We start from the raw sequence: 15,637 nt of genomic DNA on the forward strand, positions 1-15,637 counted from the left end.
GACCAGATCATCCGCAAAGGCTTTAAGTTTATATTCTTTAGAAGAAATTCTTAGGCCTTTAATCAATGTAGAATCTCTAATTCTAGATAATAAAATTTCCAGTGATAAGACAAATAATAAAGGGGAGAGTGGACAGCCTTGTCTAGTTCCTTTTTGTATCTCTATAGGTTCTGTCAAGTCTCCATTTATAATTATCTGATGGACCATTTCTGGCTTTTTTTGCCTTCATCAGTTAGCCATACCCTTTATGGGATTCGAACCTGGAAAGTTATACATACTAGGCAGTGATTTAGTCACTGAGCCACAGGTTCTCTTCCCCACAAATACACTTTCTAACTGTAAGTTTATATAGCTGATTATTGTCAGGCCTAACTTTTTGGTCCATAAGAAAACCCAAGCTCTACATAATCAGCGGTGAAAATAGGAAGGGGTCATTTCGTGTCCATTACAACCCCATACAAAAGGAACCATCCATCCAAGTGAAAGATGCACTATAATTGTAGATATTAGTTCATTTGCTAGGAGTGTGGTGACTCACAAGGTTAGGATGCTGAGCTGACAATCAGCAGGCTCGCGTTTGAGACCCGGTTACTGCCATATACCAGGGCAAGTTCCTGTTGCTTGCTCCAACTCCTGCAGACCCAGAAAGTGGGCAACTACAAGTAGATAGTATCATTTCAGTGGGCAATTTAATGGGGACATGAAAGGAGACCCCGAATGGGCGTTCCTGGATTCAACCCTTTCAACCTGGAAGCACTTTGGTGCTCCCAAAACAAATGTACTGTAGTAATAGTAGTACAATTGCTGTCAATAATATCGGTCTGTCAATGTCGTTCAGCACCAAAATAGCAGCTCCATGAAATACAGCAGTTGTGTACAGAAAGATTTCATACTCTGAGCCTCTGTAGATAGTTCCCCTGCACCTTCCATCCTCCATCAGCTTCCTGCATATTGACAGGAAGTGATAGAAACCAAATCTTATTACATCAGGAACAATCTAATTTGGGAATACTCATCTACAAGTAGCAGTTTTCCTGCTTAGAATCAATGGAAACTTCCTTCCCCAGTCATCTTTGATCCAAAATTAAACATTTGCAGTTATTCATTTTGTTTCATTTCTGATTTACTGTGCATCACCCAAAGTCATAATAGTTGAACTCAGCAGCCATATGAGTTCTTTAAATAAAATTACATACATTGAGTGAAAGTGCCATCCACCTCTCCTTGAGTCAGCACAAAGTAATGCTGGTGTCAAATTTGCTCTTCTCATTGTCAAACTTTATTCCCATCTCTATTGCATATGTACAGGGAGTCCATGACTAATGACCACAGTTGAGCCCAAAATATTTCTGTTGTTAAGTGAGACACTTGTTAAGTGAGTCTGGCTTCCCCATTGACTTTGTCTGGCAGAAGTTCTCAAAAGGTGATCACACAACCCTGGGACACGGCAACTGTCATAAATATGAGCCAGTTGTGTCAAGCATCTGAATTTTGATCACATGATCGTGGGAATGCTGCAACGGCCATTAAGTCACCTTTTTCAGCGTCTTTGTAACTTTGAATGATCACTAAATGAAAGGTTTTAAGTTGAGGACTACCTGTATGTTCTGTGTCACTGCTGAGTGACGGTGTTCTGGTTTCTGAGTGTGACTGTTCTTCTAAGGCAAATCATTTTCCTTTGCTGCTGTTCCTTTCGGCACCTCATCAGCAAACAGAGAACATGTGAAGGGTGTGATTTTGGGCCTCTGCCTGGGCTTCTTTAGATTGGTTTATCTGCCACTCCTATTGGCCATCTCCCAAGACTAAATACTGTGAAATAATAATAAAAAAACACAGGGGATGATGCCAAGGCAGAAATAGCCAAGGCAAGGAAGGAAACAGATGTCCCAAAGGTGCTTTTCAGAACGCAACTGGATGTCCTTGTTTTTCTTTGAAGACATTTCGCTTCTCATCCAAGAAGCTTCTTTTTTATATATTACAAGTTTTTATTGGTTTTCTAGTTTTACATTTGAGTATTTGGAAAGCAGCGTGGTGACTGGGTAGTCAATAGTACAATAACAAAATCTTTAGTACATATCTCAGGTTACATCATCAAAAAATTCCTTCTCTATTTCCCTTAACATTTGCTATATCATATTTAAGCTATTAAATTTCTAATTATAACAAGCTCAGTTAAAACATTTATTTTGCTTATACATATTCATATCCTGTATTTAAATTTTACCTAATTTTTAATTTTTAATTACAATATTCCAATTTAACCTTTAATATCCATAGTATTTAAAATTCGGGTAACTCAAATTTCCTTTATTTCACTATATAAAAATTATATTATCTAAAATACACCTATTACTTACTTGAATATATTCTTATTTTATTTCATAAACATTTTCTATTTCTCATCCTAGTACATCACTACTTACCAATGGAGTATCCTTTATTGTCCAAGAAGCTTCTTCAGCTCTGACTGGATGGAGGGGAATGGAAGGATTTATATTCCTTGCAGACAGCTGGTCATTTGCATTCTTTTAGAGAGTCGTTGAGGCCACTTGGAGGCTTATCTGTATCCTTAGAGTCACCTGAGTGGTGCAAATGGGTGTGGAGCCTTCTTGGCTGCAGTAGGTGATCCTGAGGACACAAACAAGTTTCCAGGTGGCATCAACAACTCTTTAAAAGAATGCAAATGACCAGCTGTCTGCAAGAAATATAAATCCTTCCATTCCCCACCATCCCCTCAGAGCTGAAGAAGCTTCTTGGATGAGAAGCAAAATGTCTTCAAAGAGGAAAAAGAAAGTCCAGTTGCCTCCTGAAAAAGCACCATTGGGACAACCATGACCTGGATGACTGTGAACCTCCATAGGCAGAAGGAGACAGATCTTGCCACATTCATACAACTACTTAGACCCTAACTGAGAAAACTGAACCTGACTAACTGCTGAATGGCACACTTTGTTAAGGGAAAGGAATGTGTATGAATGAAATGAACAAAATTAAAGAAACTGGCACCAGCCCAAATAAACTCTGCTATTATTTTCTTGATGTTGCAGTGAGAAGGAGAGAGGGCTGGGGCTGCTGCCTTTAAAGGTAAAGATACTGATGGATGCCAGTACAGGATACCAGTAAAGCAAAACAGCAGAAGTATGTCCCTTTCCCCCCCACCTCCAAATAAAGGAGGTGATATCTGTTTTGTCTTCTTTATTGGAAGCTGGGAAAGGAGATGGATGTAAATACAGAGGGAAGTGATGGGTAAGTCAGGAAACACTACTAACAGAGAGGGCAATAGCTAGGAGGCAAATAGCTGTGGTACAAGCTGGCTAATGACCAGAAGGAAGGGAACGGGGTGTGCTCTCACCTCCCAACATTCCACAGCACACTTCTGGTCACACCCACAACAACTGAGTTATCTTAGCTCCAAGCTAAGGGCTGACAATTAGATTTTATTTACCTGAAAGGGGGAAGAAAGTAAAGGAGAAAAGGTCTGTGGAGATTCTCAACCATCCAGGTCATAGTTCTTTCAAAGGTGCTTTTACAAAAGGCAACTGGACCGTTTTTTTCCTTGAGGAGGAAGAATAAGACATTTGGCTTCTCATCCAAGAAGCTTCATCAGTTGTGACTGATGAAGCTTCTTAGATATTCTCCTTTAGTTGTGACAAAAAGAGAAAACATTATTTGGAAACCAGCTAGTGACGTATTTAAGCTGATGTCAGCTTGGTCCCTTAGGAAAGAAACGCTCTTGACTCCATTCGTAATGAAAAGGTTATTTTTATTAACAGCCAAGTAGTAGCAAAGCCAGATCTAAGAGTTTGCACACAAAGATTCCCTAGTTGACTTTCTTTTCTCTGTTCCACCCTTTCCCCCCCCCCAATAATCTCCCCATTGTCCAGTCACATTTGAAAAAGATATTTTGGTAACTGTCCCAAATACGGTTGGTAGATGGAAAGGCGGTTGCATTCCATTCCCAAGTCCATGGTTCTGGGATGTCTCAGGATGGCATGAAGATCACTTTCAGTTTCCTCAATCTCCCCACAGCTCCCTCCCCCCATGACGTATGACAGAATGATGACTCACGAAGCATAGTGAGTGAAGGATGGCAGTTCTAACAGTAACAAGGTGAGGACAACGTTGTTCATCAAGGGAAGATTTATGATCATAAGGGGGCCCAGAGTTACCTTGAGATAAGATAGGTAGCCTATAAATTTTATTTATTTATTTATTACATATATACATACATACATACATACATACATACATACATACATACATACATACATGGAAGATTGTTGTGACATGATTGTGAACTCAGGAGATGTTTAAATTGCTAACCTCTGACTGACTTACAATTTTAACCATTTGTATGCACTACTGCATCATATGTTTAATGTCATCATGTACCTAGATGGTACAGATGGGTGGAAGGGAAAACAACATCACCTGTATCATTGCATCATTGTCCAAGTACCAAAATTATGTAATTCTGTTGTGCATATTATTTGTATCATTTGGATAGATGAATGCATTTTACACATGGCATCACCGTGACTTCTGCCAGAGCTCAAGGTCACATTTCCTTAACCTAATGGTGGGATTCAGCCAGTTGCCACCAGTTCGGCAGAAGCGGTAGCTAATTTTTTGTTGCCCAGCGGCATCCACACAGAGAACCGATTGTTCACATATTTGAATCCCACCACTGCCTTAACCGTGGTGTTTCTGAAAAGATAAATAACCTTCAGTTAGTGCAAAGTGCTTAAGGAGACTTTACCTCAGGGGTCCCCAACCCCCGGTCCATGGACCTGTACCAGGCTGCAGCATGCCAGCAACCGGTCCGCACAAACAAGCAAAGACCTATCCGTGGGATGCAGGCAGCACACAAAACCACGCCCCCTCTGGTCCACGGAAAAACCTCTCTCCACGGAACCGGTCTCTGGTGCCCAAAAGGTTGGGGACCTCTGCTCTACATTATTAAATTCACCCTATTGTGCAGCTTGATCTACCTGTTTTGGAAAAAAGAGAACTTAGTCATTCACTTAGATGGGAAGCGTTCAAATATTACATTTCAAGGAATTAATCATTCAGCATCTATACAGCATATATGCCCATTTGCACTGAATGTATTTATTTCATTCATACATCAAATCACTTCTATATGGTATTGCTTCTTACTTTAGAACATAATATTTCAACATTATGTCACTTCCACCAAATAATTCTATCTGTTCTCTCTATTGTCCAAAACCTAAGTGTTAACGGGACAGCTGAAGACACTTGTTCTCCCTTCTTATGGTACTTTATGTTTAAATTGGGTTTGGACTGGACACCCCTACAAATAAATCAGAAATCAGAAACCTTCTGAAGACCAAGGACTGCCCTTATCATTTTTGTTAGAATGAATTGGTAGTGCACAGTATTTATATGAGTATGACTGGATTTTTATTTTTTTTTTTGAGAAATAGGGGTTTCTTTGATGTACTTATTTTAGGGCTTCTACTTGTGTATCAGCTCTCCAAATGGCAGGAAATTTTGCTCTTATTTTTGCTCACAGGCAGAAATGGCTCCAAGAGTTGCAAAAGCAGGACTCAGAATCTGCAGAAGACCATAAGTTGCCCACTTCTGAAGTAAAGGATTATTCTGTGATGGTCCTTCAGACAGGAAACTCTACCCAGCTACCCCTTCAAAAAAAAATCCCTATGCTGACCTCAGAAAGTCCGTAATCAATAAGTGACACACTTGGATAAGAAACCAGTATGTTCCATTAGCACAGTGGTTCTCAACCTTTTTAATGCCGTGACCCCAACCGGTCTAAGTCGAGGACTAAACCGGTCGTAAGTCGAGGACTAAACCGGTCATAAGTCGAGGACTTTCCCTGCCCGGGAGCGCCGCGTAGGCGTGGTTCCGCCCCCTGCGCCGGCCGAGGCATAGCTGGCAAGCGGCAGAGATGGAGCAAGCTGACCACCAGCTGGCCCAGCCCAAGAGAGGTAAGGCACCCACCGGAAAAGGGGGAAAAAATGGCGGACAAAAAAAATGGCGGACAAAAAAAATGGCAGACAGCCTTGCTTGGCGACCCCCATGAAATGGTCGATCGACCCCAAATGGGGTCCCGACCCACAGGTTGAGAACCACTGCTAGCATTATGGAATGAGGGATCCTTGGTGCTCACTGAACTTGATTATTTTCTTGTGTACATTTCATAACCAAACAAGGTAACATCGTCAGCACTGATGATATGACCTAGTTTGGGTAATGAAACATCTGCAAGAAAACAACCAAGCTCAGAGAGCACAAAGGACCCCTCATTTCAACCCTGAGCTACTGTAAAAATATTCTCCTTTATTGGGTTATACATAGTTCTTTAAACACCGTTTTAAGAACAATCATACATCCGGCCGAGGAATTTCACTACAAGATTTTTCTCAGGGTGCATTTATGCTATGCAATAAAAGGCTACTGTGTTTCTTCCTATTTTTGAAAAATATAGTGCTTTATTTTACTGTTGTTTGACTTGTTTTATGGAATTTTGTTGTTTTATGGTAAATTACCTTAGGTGATCTTTTGCTAAAAGGTTCACTGCTGTTATTCTTTCAGATTTCTAGTGTATACTTCCTAATCCTACTTTGTTAAGTGAAATTTCTACATACTATTTTCTCTTAATCGGATGTTTTCCTATGCTTTGCGTATTATCATCTGTTTCAAATGCTTACTTTCTAGATAATCTTAAATATGTTGAGACTTCAAAATAAACTCAGCTGTAATTGTTCCCTCCCCCATGAATGATTATTTTCCTTTCTTTGTATGCTGGCAAAAATGTCCTGAGGAGAATTAAATGAATGTGTTTCATTTTTTTTCTTTTTCTTTTTTAAAAAAAAAATCAATTACACTTTAAGTGTAAAGCAAATGTTTTATGCTGCCTGAAGAATTTTTTCAACTCTTTCATTGCCTTAAATTTTTCAGGATCTGTAAAATCAAACTAACTTAAAATAAAGGTTTGACTTCCAAAGATGACAGAAATACTACCTACAATCTCCTCTCCTCTCCCACCCCTGAACAAACCAGACCGATATAGGCAAATTTGAAAAAGTTGAGAAGAGGCACATTTAAGGGAATGATGTGTGCATAGGAGAAAAACAGGCAAACAAAACATACTTTCATAAACCAAGAGTTGTTATCATTCTTCATCTGAAACTCTAAGTCAGTGGTGGCGAACCTATGGCACGGGTGCCAGAGGTGGCACTCGGAGCCCTCTCTATGGGCACATGTGTCGTTGCCCCAGCCTTGCCTCCCCCCATGCCCTCCTCCTCTCCAGCAGCTCCCCTGGAGAGTCGCCCTCAAGCGTGGCCCACACGAAGCAGCGCAGCCAAGGACATGGCAGCCAGGCAGCATAGACAAGACTCTGCCCTCACACCCCATCACGCACAGTTGATGCTGCAGGGCGCGAGCAGAGGGTGTGGCCGCCATAGTGCTGCTGGGCTGCCTGGACGATCTGCAGTGTGCCCTGGAGACGGTGAGTGGTCCTGTGGGCAGGCAGGGCAGGGGATGGGGGGCAGAGCAGGGGGGCAGGAGGGTGGAATGGGGCCGGGGCCGGGGCCAGTTTTTGGGCACTCAGTCTCTAAAAGGTTCGCCATCACTACTCTAAGTCAGCCTGATCACTTTTGGGCAACTGAATACAATAGCCCAGGGGTCCCCAACCCCCAGTCCATGGACCAGTACCGGGCTGCAGCATGCCAGCAACTGGTCCGCACAAACAAGCAAAGCCCCATCTGCACACAAAACTGGGCCCCTCCGGTCCGCGGAAAAACCTCTCTCCATGTACCGGTCCCTGGTGCTCAAAAGGTTGGGTACCTCTGCAATAGCCCCACAAGAGCAGAGCCAGAGACTGTGGTGGAAAGAGGAGCCAGTGAATGAATCACCTCCCTGAACTCTTCTCTGGATTAAGGAGAGGACCTGGGATCACCCATAGTATTTTATACAGATACTCCCTATGATGAGACAATAAAATAGCAATCTCTGCTATGTTTCAGAGCTCTGATAGATGGGAGAGTCATCTTTGCCCAAGCCAAGGTTCAAAGCCTTCAAACAGATACTAGGTTCACCCACTTCCTTTCTTAGTCACCTTTGCTGGAAATGGCTTGTAAATTGTTTTATTTGGGGGAGGGGGAGATATTAGGAGTCTTCAGAAGGATAAATTTTATTATATTGGGTTATTTTACCTTCAATCTTCAGCAAAACAAGTTCCCTGTACTTTTAAGAACTTAAAGAAAAACCTTTGTTATTTGGAAATCAGGAGAAAAGGGGTGATTAGAATGTTGATTTTGGAAAGTTTTAAAATAGACTAAGGGGCCAGATTGACTATAAAATAGTTTATGAAATAATTATAAGAATACCTTCTATGGTTCGTTTAAAATCCTATTAAAATAGATGGTGATTTTAATAAGTTGACTGTTTTTTTAAAAAAATATATATTTTCTCCGTGAAATGAAAATAGCTTTATTCAAAGGAACAAGTTAGATTTGGCCCAAAAAAAAATAAATAGAGAATAGGAATTCATCTTGTGTGAACTGACTTCTGCAATGGGAGTTTCCCTTCCTTTGAATCTGCTCTATCAAAATTGCTATCAAACATCTAGAATGCATGAGAGATATAGGGAGGAGAATGAAGAATCACACTATAGTCATTTTCCTAACAAAAAGAAACCTTCCAAACTGAATTTTTCATTTATTGTTCCTATAAATTATGTTTAAATTAATCATTATCATTTCTCTCTCCTGTAAGGTGCAAGTCATATCTCACCTTTTCATAAGAAGGACACTGTTATAGTCCTATTTCTATTGGATAGATAGATCCATTATTATTCAGAATTATATATTTCAGACAATCCTGCAATAAATGTTTTAATACATCAGATACATCAATGCCATTGAAGAATCCATCAGGACTGAACTTCTGGATTCCATAATTTTCTTCTATTAAATGACTGCATACAATAAGTATACAACATTGGTAAATAATAATAATAATAATAATAATAATAATAATAATAATAATAATAATAATAATAATAATAATAATAATAATAATAATAATAATAATAATAATAATAATAATAATAATAATAATAATAATAATAATAATAATAATAATAATAACAACGTTGGAAGGGACCTTGGAGGTCATCGAGTCCAACCCCCTGCTCAGGCAGGAACCCTACACCATTTCGGAGAAATGGCTGTCCAGTCTTTTCTTAAAAACTTCCAGTGTTGGAGCATTCACCGCTTCTGGAGGCAGGTTGTTCCATTGGTTAATTGTTCTAACTGTCAGGAAGTTTCTCCTTAGTTCTAGGTTGCTTGTCTCCTTGATCAATTTCCATCCATTGTTTCTTGTCCTGCCTTCAGGCGCCTTGGAGAATAGCTTGACTCCCTCTTCTTTGTGGCAGCCCCTGAGATATTGGAACACTGCTATCATGTCCCCCTTTGTCCTTCTCTTCGTTAAACTAGACATACCCAATTCCAGCAGCCTTTCCTTATATGTTTTAGCCTCCAGTCCCCTAATCATCTATACTGGGCTTGTTTATTGGAAGGTTGACAGTTTGAGACCCAAGCACCATGTGGTGGGGTGAGCTCCCATTTCTTGCCCCAGCTCCTGCCAATCTAGCAGTTTGAAAGCATGCAAGTGCAACTAGATAAATAAGTACCACTACGGTATGGAGGAAACAGCATTCTGTGCACCTTGGCTTATAGGCATGCTGGTCACATGACCATGGAAGCATCTTTGGACAATGCTAACTCCCTTAGCTAGAAAATGGAGATAAGCACCATCCTTTAGAGTCGAACACAACTGGACAGGGAAAACCTTTACCTTATTTTTGATATTAATAGAGACTCCAGTGGGATTACAGAATATACAGCTATGGAAGAGTTTATACTCAGGTTTTTTTTTTAAATGTTAATATATTGTCTTGTGGGAAATATCCATCCACACTAGAAGGAGAAGTCAAATTATAAATACCAATACAGTGTCATTTCCAATTATTTCACTGGAAGTGAGGAGGAATAAATGAGAAGTTGACTGAGTTCCAGTAAACTCATTCCAAACATTTACAGATTATTTCCAGATCTTCTTGAATTAGGCATCAGTCCCAGAGAAAGACCAGGTCCCATATCTCTGTAGCAGCAACAGCATGACTTACCTTTTGAGAGGGTGTGAGCTTTCAAACTTCGTAAACAGCATTCTCTGTTAACAGAAAGGAGAAAAGTTTGATTTGTGAGAGGGGAAGTAAACATTTAAATCCCTTTGATTATCTGCAAATTAAATGTCAAAGACTCAGCTTCCTAGAAAGAAACAATAGATCTCTAGTTCCAAACTATGTTGGTTGTTAAGGAATTTGTAGCCACAATACAATGCCTATATGAGCAAGGCTACACTGCCCAGTTCCTGATTCTGAATAGCACAGATTCATGTCTAAGTGATATTCCCTGGTGCAGAGGGACCTGGTTCTACCATGCATGAATGGCATTTGATGAGCAGTTGAATATGTGAACAGGAAAGCATTATCCATGAAGATACAGTACTATCTGACTTGTTTCAGATCACGTTTACAGCAAGCTGTTCAAACGTCCAAGTGATTTTTATATGCTCTTTGCACGATACTTTCAGGTTTTAATGTAATCGTGTTTTATGAACTGTACTGAATTTTATTATGTTGCAGGGGAGAAAAATCTTGTTAAAAAACCAGAGGAGTTATTTCCTCTAATGTCAACCCTTTGAAAATGAGATAGTATCTGGATATTTGGAACATCCATTCAACAGGCAGAAATAGTCAGCGAACGTTTTTTCTTTACCCAAAACTAACATAGGCTTTTTTTTTAATGGCTTTTATATGGTTAAGCCCTGCCTGACAAGAGTTTGTGAGCTTTCAAAATGCTGATGGTAAGCGAAAGAGATAGAGGAACTGAAGGCTGCTTATTCCTTTTCCTCTAGAGCAGGGGTAGTCAACCTTGGCTCTTTTATGACTCGTGGACTTCAACTCCCAGAATTCCTGAGCCAGCTAAGCTGGCTCAGGAATTCTGGGAATTGAAGTCCACGAGTCATAAAAGAGCCAAGGTTGACTACCCCTGCTCTAGAGACTATATATATTTCCATAATGGAAACTGTTCCAGATATCAGCTGCTTGTGAAATGGAGAAGTTTGATCCCCATAGTGGAGAAAGAGAAGTTGCCACCTTACCTGGACTCATAGAATCAGAGAATTGTAAGGGACTTTGGAAATCTTCTAGTCCTACCCCTCCCCCCACCCCACCCCAGCCAAGGAGAGTCCTTATACATGCTCAGACAAACAGTTGTCCAATTTTTCTTGAAAACCTCCAGCGATGGAGCACCCACAACTCCAAGCTGTTCCATTGATTAATTATTCTCACTGTCTCACATTCCTCCTTAGTTCCAGTTTGACTCTTGAGGTATCCCACTGCATCCTCCCTTCCATGTAGATTTAGTTCTATTGATGACCACATGCTGAGTGTGGCTGGTCAGCCAATTGTAAATCCATCTGGCGGTGGTACTGTCTGTCCTACACTGTTCTGTGTTACCAAGAAGTAGGCTTTGGTCTACTTTGTCAAATGCCACAAATCTGAAATCCAAGTATATTATGTCCATCTGTCCATCATTTTTCTGTATAACTTTAGTCACTACTCTTAGTAGTAAATTCATTTTTATCACTGATATTCTGCCAAATAATGATACTTTCAAATTTTTCCAGTTTATATTCGTGTTTCTTCGTTTCCTTCCATAATTTAGCATAGTCCTTTGCATGATCACAAAGTCCCACTGCAATCTTCTGGCCTTTCCAAAAAGTGAAGTGGGACCAACAAAAGCTTATTAAGCCATAAGTTGTTTTTATTTGATTTTGCCCTAGTGTCATGGGTGAACTCAGACTTATATTTTAAAAGGCTTCCTTTTTGTGACCCTGTAATCCTTTAATTTGGGGTAGAATCAGGGAGACTGGATGAAACTAAGTGTTTGCTGGACGAATGCCCTTCCTGACGCCACGCAGAGTTCACAACAGATATTTTTTCTTTGCATCCCAGGAGAGAGAAATATCTATCACTACCTAGGATTAAACTCTCAACCTTTGCAAGCACGAGGTAAGTGTCTTTGCCACTAGGCCACCATACCACTCTAAACACAGACTTATACAACCGTATATAAATTATTTAGCCAACCTTAAATTTACAACTCAGATATCATGGCAGACTGTGGTTAGCAACAACTGGGAAAGGAAAGGAAATTCCTATTATTTGTAGCCATACCTACATATAGTCTTTTAAAAGTTGACGCTGAGCGGAGAAGAAAGAGGGAGAGGGAGACCACCAAAAGCCATAGGTTCAGACAGTCCTTTTTAGCATTTAAATGTCAACCCAACAAGTCTTATGAATTCTGATTAATTTCAAAAGAAGTGATTGACAGCCGATTGTCTAACATGGAAGTTTGAATAGCTGCTATTGTGTTTTGAATAGCTGCTATTGTGTTTTATTCCCAGGTAGGTCTGTACAAAACTACAATCTAAAAACCTCTGAAGTTTTTTTTTTCCCATAAAAGACAAGTGGACTTAAAAGAGCTTCATGTGGGCGAGGATTAAGGCCTTAATCTTCCCTGAAAACTAGTAATGTGCAAAAGAAGAAAAAACCCCAAACCAACCTTCCTTCCTTCTTTTCTCTTTCTTTCTTTCTTTCTTTCTTTCTTTCTTTCTTTCTTTCTTTCTTTCTTTCTTTCTTTCTTTCTTTCTTTCTTTCCTTCCTTCCTTCCTTCCTTCCTTCCTTCTTTCTTTCTCTTTCTTTCTTTCTTTCTTTCATTCTAAAAAAGAGCTAATTGTACCAAAGTGTTGCATTTAAAAGAGAAAAAAAATAGGTGCATTCTCTTTTCAGATCTCCAAATGTGAGTGGCAGGATGGGGAGGGAAGAAAGCAAAGCCACCCATGTGACATTAAAAAAAAAAAGGAAGGCAAAAACAAAACAAAACACAATAACCTGGATGTTTACGGTGCCTTTGTGTCGCTGTCACCTCCCCCTAGCCTTGTCTGCCTTTGTGGCTGTTGTCCTCCCCCTGGCCGGATGATACCATAGCTCAGCGGCTCGTCTTAGGTACAGTTGGAAATGCCCTAGAATGCCTCTTTGTTGGTTTTTGCCTGTGCTAGAGCGCAATGTTGCTATGAAGTGAAGGGCTATTGAGTTTGTTCACTCGGGCAGAACACTCAACAGGAAGGAAGGAAACAGACATTCTTTCTGGTCCTATTGTGTGACCACCAGGCTTAAGCAATCAAACAGCTCGGCAGCCTCTGTTGCGATGCCGGCTGGGCTGCCTCTGTTAGGGAGGGGTAGGGGGAGGAAGGCAGGAGGGAAGTGGGCCGTTGGCTTTGTTTTTTTGATACACTCCAACTGCATCTTTTCATGGCTCCCAGCCTCAGGTAGCTTTCCTTCCCCTCCCCCTCTCCCTCCCCATCCCTTGCGATTTCTGGATGGAAAAGCTTTTGCCCAAAGGAGGCAGGGATGGGGGCGGATGGGAGACAGAGCATACTTTAAGCCACCTCTTTCAGAGAAGGCTGGGAATATATGAAAACGTAGGTGTTAAATCAGGAGGGGAGGTGGAAGTCAAAGGTAATAAATGACAGATCAAGTCTAGGTAAAGACAGTCACGACATTCGTCTCCCCCAGAACGCTCCTTTCTTAAAGCTGTTATTTTATAAAGGTGGGGGCAGGAAGCACCTGCTGTCAATCAGAGAAAGCTGCATTTTGAAAGCTAGATCAGAGAGGGAAAGTGAGATTTGGAATGATGGCGTTCACAGCCCTATGCATGTATACAGTGGAACTACTGTAAGGTTATATTTGGGTGCCACTGTAGTCATCATTTAACTCCTGAAAGAAGTGATTTGCAGCATCAATCTAGATCAGGGGTTCCTAAAGCCAGATCTTAGTGTACAATGCATATTTTGGACCCGATGAAGTATTTTATATTTTTATACCCACCTACCTGTGCCCCCCCGGTCAGTGAATATGACTCATGTTATCCAGAAATAGTGTGGCTTGCCACGTTTGATTACTGAAAAATATTGAAGACTATGCAATTGAAATTTATACTAGTATTACAAAATACTGAAAACAGATTAATGTCTGTGGAGTTTCAGTTCATTGGGGGCACAATTTAAGATGCTGATTATGGATTCTGGCCAGTTATAGTTTAGGACAGTGATGGCGAACCTTTTAGAGACTGAGTGCCCAAAAACTGGCCCCGCCCCCACTTCACCCCTTGCCCCGCCCCTGCTCTGTCCCCACCCTATCCCCCGCCCCGCCTGCCCGCAGGGCCACTCACCTCCTCCAGGGCCCGCCACAGATCGCCCAGTCAGCCCAGCAGCGCCATGGCGGCCACCCCATCTGCCCGCAGCCCACAGCATCAACTGTGAGCAATGGGGTGTGAGGGCAGAGTCTTGTCTACGCCTGGCTGCCATGTCCTTGGCTGCGCTGCTCCGCATGGGCCACACTCGGGGGCGACTCTCCTCCAGGGGGGCTGCTGGTGAGGGGATCATGGGGGGAGGCGAGGCTGGGGCAACGGCACGTGTGCCTACAGAGAGGGCTCCGAGTGCCACCTCTGGCATGTGTGCCATAGGTTTGCCACCACTGGTTTAGGATTTTCAAAGCTCAATGATAGCTTGTTTGGACATATACCTGTCTGAAGTTTGAAAGTTTATGGGCCCCACTCTCTTCAAAAATGAATACAATAGCATCTTATCAGTGATGACAACATGTCATGTGCTCCAATAGCAAATTCAATTTCTGTGGAGTGTCATGTAGTTGAAGCTACTTTGAGAACCCCTTGGAGCCAAAGACCATTAGTAAAATTCAACTTCTAATGACTTATTAGACAATAGTAAGGAGGTGACTTGACACTGCTTTCTTCCAGAATGATTCTTCAATTTAGCAGTCTCGAATACAAGTCTCATGATATCCCATCCATGTACTAATCAAATTCAATCCTTCTTAGTTTTGTGGATCATTGGTTGATGTTGCAGAGGTACTGTCATCCTTTTCTAGCAAAGATCAAAAAAGAAATATAGGTATAAATATACAAGTACTTTATATAAAATATTAAGGTGGAATTTGTAGCCATTATTGAAAGCGCCTTGTAGTAACAGTTCAGTTTTGGATCCTAGAGTTTCCACCATAGACGATCCTATTTATTACTCTAGAAAGAGTGCAGAGAAGAGCAACACAGATGATAAGGGAACTAAAACACATGAAGAATGGTGTCAGGGATTGGGTATGTTGAGTTTAATGAAAGGCACAAGTACAGATGACATGATAATAGTGTTCCAATATTTAAGGGACTGCCACAAAGAAAATGGGGGTCAATCAATTCTCCAAAGAAGGCAGGACAAAAAGCAATGGATGGAAACTAATTAAGGAGATATGGCGGGAGCAGAGGACCATATCAAGTTAGGGGAGCACGCACACGCTATTTACAAGCTTGTGGGTGCTCCGGTCCTCAGGTCTCTACTCGGTCCCCAGGAGACTTAGACCCTCCGACCCGGGACCATCGGCTGATGTTATGTAATGCCAGGTCCGTGGTTAATAAGGCCCCCCTCATACACGATCTTATTTTAG

Source organism: Protobothrops mucrosquamatus, unplaced genomic scaffold (genome assembly GCF_001527695.2).
Source record: "Protobothrops mucrosquamatus isolate PMUCROS unplaced genomic scaffold, P.Mucros_1.0 scaffold2, whole genome shotgun sequence".
In the NCBI taxonomy this organism is placed as follows: Eukaryota; Metazoa; Chordata; class Lepidosauria; order Squamata; family Viperidae; genus Protobothrops; species Protobothrops mucrosquamatus.